This window comes from Maniola hyperantus, chromosome 23, assembly GCF_902806685.2.
Source record: "Maniola hyperantus chromosome 23, iAphHyp1.2, whole genome shotgun sequence".
Classification (NCBI taxonomy): Eukaryota; Metazoa; Arthropoda; class Insecta; order Lepidoptera; family Nymphalidae; genus Maniola; species Maniola hyperantus.
The window spans coordinates 1,954,928-1,960,182 of NC_048558.1; the positions used below are offsets into that span (position 1 = coordinate 1,954,928).

The following is a 5,255-nucleotide window of genomic DNA, read 5'->3' on the forward strand; positions in this document are numbered from 1 at the left end:
CCTTTCCACCAGCATTTTTGACAACCTGGAGATCTTGTCTAACTCACTTTGGCAATATGTTTAGAATAGTTTAGGTGTTTCATAAAAATGTATCTAAAGGCGCTTCTTTTAGTTTCGCATATTCAGCCCTTTCCACCTGCATTTTTGACAACCTGGAGATCTTGTCTAACTCACTTTGGCAATATGTTTAGAATAGTTTAGGTGTTTCATAAAAACGTATCTACGCTGTAAATAGTGTTAAAAGATCTTAAATAAAACAAAAATTCGAAATTATTATAAAAAAATATATTTATTTACTTAGTAAATTCTGTGTTTCATTACGCCCAATTACATAATTTTTTGTATATTATTACATTGACTAAAATTGTATACATCGAGTTTTATGAGGGTACCTACTTACAAACATTTGAAATCTTGGAAAGTAAGACTATCATGGACGTAACCAGCGAATCTCCTTAAAAATTGATCTGGAATATACAAGGGTTTTGATTTTATAATACACAATCTCTAAACTGACAGATTTTTTCTAACAAGTTAGCCCTTAACTGCAATCTTACCTGGTGGCAGTGGCGTGCACAGGATTTAAAGCCAGGGTAGGCATTAGTTAGGTAGGATCCTGTTTACTGGCAGGTCATAATGAAAAATATGCATTGAATTATTGCAACTGGGGTAACCAGTGCATTTATGCCTCTATGACCTGCACGCCACTGCCTGGTGGTAAGTGATGATGCAGTCTACGATGGAAGCAGGCTAACTTGGAAGAGATATGGCAGTTTTATTAAACCCATACCAATTATCGGTTTCTACACGGCATCGTACCGACACCTTAAATCGCTTGGCGACACGGCTTTTCCGGTAGGGTGGTAACTAGCCACGGCCGTAGCCTCAGTGACAATTTAGAAATTATGAAATTCCCAAATTGCCCCTGCCGGTACGAACCTGGGACCTCCCACTTAATAGACCACCTCAACAGTTCAGAGATTATAAACAACAGAATTAGATATAATATTATTTGATATCTGACATTAGTTATCAGCATAAAAACAATTTCAAAAATCGGTATATTTGATCTAAAAATAGGTAAACCAGTAAATAAGAATTACGTCAAGATTAAATACAGCACGCGACCGAAAGTAATGTACCTTTAGAGTGAGATAGCAATTTTGTAGAGCACTGTCTCTGTCGCTGAGACCGACAGAACGTCATGTATGAGTGACAGAGACAACGCTCTACAAAGCTGAAATGTCATTGTAAAGGCCGATGTGCGTTACTTTCGGCTGCGTACTGTTATGTACTATGACATTTATACATGATTTGCAATACAACCTTTGGGCTTACTCTTAACAAATATACAACAATTGGATAAAGGCAAGACAGGGTTTTCTCGAAGGCACAATATATTGCATTACTAAATACTAACAATTCTATATGTATAATTAATTATAATTAATGTATAATTATTATCTAGCTACCCTCTCGGTGGTCCCATAGTTACAAACAAACTTACACCACTTGTATATATCAATGTTAATCATGTTCGCGGGGTGATTCGCTTACTTAGTGTCTAACACTGAATGATAGCCACCGAGCTCGTTTGACATTGATTGGTTCTACATTGCTGCTTCATTGAGTGATATTAAAATAGTTTTTCATAGAAACCTTCAATGGATTGAAAGTAAATGTCAAATGAGCTCTGTGCTATCATTTACAGTGCGACAAGGCTCTTTTGGCGCGTGGCGAAAATCGGAACTAACGTTGCCGTCAAGTGTCCCCTTTGTTCTTGTTTAAATATTTAAGCCTCTGTTCTCCAAACAGCTCCCACTTGAAAATATCATTCAAGTGCCTAGAGACCCTTGTCGCACTGTAAGAAAATACATTTATTTTGTATAGATTTGTATAGATTGTAGAAAAAAAATAACGAAAATTAATACAACTATGAAATTCGACACCAACATAATATTCGAAATCATTCATAGATAAAATAACCCTACCAGGTACACATATTGAAAAAGAAATATAGAAGAAGAAAGAATAAATGCATTAAAATAATTCATTGGTAAGAGTAATTAATATAACTTCACAAAAAACATGATTAACATTGATTAAATAAAAAATACTTATTATTTTATTTACGAATCAAATATTATGCCTAACTCTTATATCAAAAAAAGAAAATTAAATATTTACAATACTGTTGAAGTATTTCGAGTTTTCCAGTCGAAGTCTTATATCTTATCTACTCTATATTATTTACTAGCTGATGCCCGCGACTTCGTTCGCGTGGAATTAGGTTTTTTTTAAATCCCGTGGGAACTCTTTAATTTTCCGGGATAAAAAGTAGCCTATGTCCCCGGGATGCAAGCTATCTCTGTACCAAATTTCATCAAAATCGGTTGAACGGTTGAGCCGTGAAAAGCTAGCAGACAGACAGACACACTTTCGCATTTATAATATTAGTATGGATTGTTTATCTCTTTAATGAGCAAAGTTATTAAGGTGGGCCCAGTTCAAGTAACTTGTTATAAAACTTTAATAATATAACACATCCACATCGTTACATATTATAACAAGTTCGTGCACATTTAAATAACAGTGTTATGTAACATGTTTACCATCACTAACGTTATATTGGCGCTGATTCTGAGCGCACCTAAATTTTAGAGTATTCGCATCCTCTTCTTACTAATGTAATATGAAAAGGACATATACAGTTTGACAGTTTTAAATTTTTATCCCGGAAAATCAAAGAGTTCCCAAGGGATTTATAAAAACCTAAACCCACGCGGACGAAGTCGCGGGCATCTGCAGCTAGTGTTATATAACTTTATGTCGTTTTATAACATAATATAGAATCCTACAACAGACTACTACAACATGTAAAAATAATGTATAAAACATATGTTATGTTATATAGTTTGGACCCACCTTTAGAGACAATTTTTCGTCCAATATCTGGCATGTGGTACATTATGATTTTCCATACAAATATTTGTATGTAACCTATTCACTATTCACTATTCAATACTTTCTATGAGTTTTCTAAGTACCTACCTGAATTTTAATTTTTAAAGTAAATAATTTGGACGGTCAATTTTCGGAAGTTGATAATATTATTTTACAATAAAGAACTAGGTACATCTAAAAAATACAACTACGCTTAAAATTAAACTTATGTAAAAATGTCCTAGAAATACAATTTGATATTAAATTAAAGCTATTGGATTGAATACTCTAGGTAGTTTAATTTAAATACCTGTAAAGTCGATCTTAATGCATAATATTTTCGAAAATGAGAATTTTTCCTTTACTGGAACGCAGATCCATTCCATTTCGAGTTTCTGAAACAATAAAAAAGGTGCATTAAGTAAATACCTCCGTTTTTAGGGTTCCGTACCTCAAAAAGAAATACGGAACCCTTATAGGATCACTTTGTAGTCTGTCTGTCTGTCGGTCTGTCAAAAAACCTACAGGGTACTTCCCGTTGACCTAGAATCATGAAATTTGACAGGTAGGTAGGTCCTATAGCAGACATTCGGGGAAAAATCTGAAAACCGTGAATTTGTGGTTACATCAAACAAAAAAAAATTAATTACTATTTTCAATTTTCGAAGTAAGATAACTATATCAAGTGGGGTATCATATGAAAGGTCTTCACATGTGCATTCTAAAACAGATTTTTATTTATTTTTATGCATCATAGTTTTTGAATTATCGTGCAAAATGTCCAAAAAAATACGACTGTAGTACGGAACCCTCGTTGCGCGAGCCTGACTCGTACTTGGCCGGTTTTTATTTTTGATTCAAATGACAACCCTATTTGAAACCATTTTGGTCGTTATTTGCGTTTTCGTTGATTGCGACTATCGTGTCGCCGACATAAGGTACTCACTTCAGTCTTGGTGTTCGCGGTCGCCGCGTCAGTCTTGTCGCGGGTGTGTGACAGTGAGCGTGACGGAGGTTCCGGACCTCTTTATGAGCGCCACGACATCCGGGTGCGGCAGGTTCTGCACGGGCTGTCCGTTGATTGCGACTATCGTGTCGCCGACATAAGGTACTCACTTCAGTCTTGGTGTTCGCGGTCGCCGCGTCAGTCTTGTCGCGGGTGTGTGACAGTGAGCGTGACGGAGGTTCCGGACCTCTTTATGAGCGCCACGACATCCGGGTGCGGCAGGTTCTGCACGGGCTGTCCGTTGATTGCGACTATCGTGTCGCCGACATAAGGTACTCACTTCAGTCTTGGTGTTCGCGGTCGCCGCGTCAGTCTTGTCGCGGGTGTGTGACAGTGAGCGTGACGGAGGTTCCGGACCTCTTTATGAGCGCCACGACATCCGGGTGCGGCAGGTTCTGCACGGGCTGTCCGTTGATTGCGACTATCGTGTCGCCGACATAAGGTACTCACTTCAGTCTTGGTGTTCGCGGTCGCCGCGTCAGTCTTGTCGCGGGTGTGTGACAGTGAGCGTGACGGAGGTTCCGGACCTCTTTATGAGCGCCACGACATCCGGGTGCGGCAGGTTCTGCACGGGCTGTCCGTTGATTGCGACTATCGTGTCGCCGACATAAGGTACTCACTTCAGTCTTGGTGTTCGCGGTCGCCGCGTCAGTCTTGTCGCGGGTGTGTGACAGTGAGCGTGACGGAGGTTCCGGACCTCTTTATGAGCGCCACGACATCCGGGTGCGGCAGGTTCTGCACGGGCTGTCCGTTGATTGCGACTATCGTGTCGCCGACATAAGGTACTCACTTCAGTCTTGGTGTTCGCGGTCGCCGCGTCAGTCTTGTCGCGGGTGTGTGACAGTGAGCGTGACGGAGGTTCCGGACCTCTTTATGAGCGCCACGACATCCGGGTGCGGCAGGTTCTGCACGGGCTGTCCGTTGATTGCGACTATCGTGTCGCCGACATAAGGTACTCACTTCAGTCTTGGTGTTCGCGGTCGCCGCGTCAGTCTTGTCGCGGGTGTGTGACAGTGAGCGTGACGGAGGTTCCGGACCTCTTTATGAGCGCCACGACATCCGGGTGCGGCAGGTTCTGCACGGGCTGTCCGTTGATTGCGACTATCGTGTCGCCGACATAAGGTACTCACTTCAGTCTTGGTGTTCGCGGTCGCCGCGTCAGTCTTGTCGCGGGTGTGTGACAGTGAGCGTGACGGAGGTTCCGGACCTCTTTATGAGCGCCACGACATCCGGGTGCGGCAGGTTCTGCACGGGCTGTCCGTTGATTGCGACTATCGTGTCGCCGACGTAAGGTACTCACTTCAGT

At 40.8% G+C, this 5,255-nt stretch overlaps 1 long non-coding RNA gene across 1 annotated transcript; it reads right to left on the bottom strand.

The window, feature by feature from the left end:
• Nucleotides 1–263: 263 nt before the first annotated feature.
• Nucleotides 264–4,040, bottom strand: LOC138403998 (uncharacterized). Its single transcript, XR_011238105.1, has 2 exons — nucleotides 3,890–4,040; nucleotides 264–3,338 (listed from the first exon to the last, which is right to left on the bottom strand). It is a non-coding gene; the product is annotated as an uncharacterized lncRNA (long non-coding RNA).
• Between the last annotated feature and the right edge of the window lie 1,215 nt (nucleotides 4,041–5,255).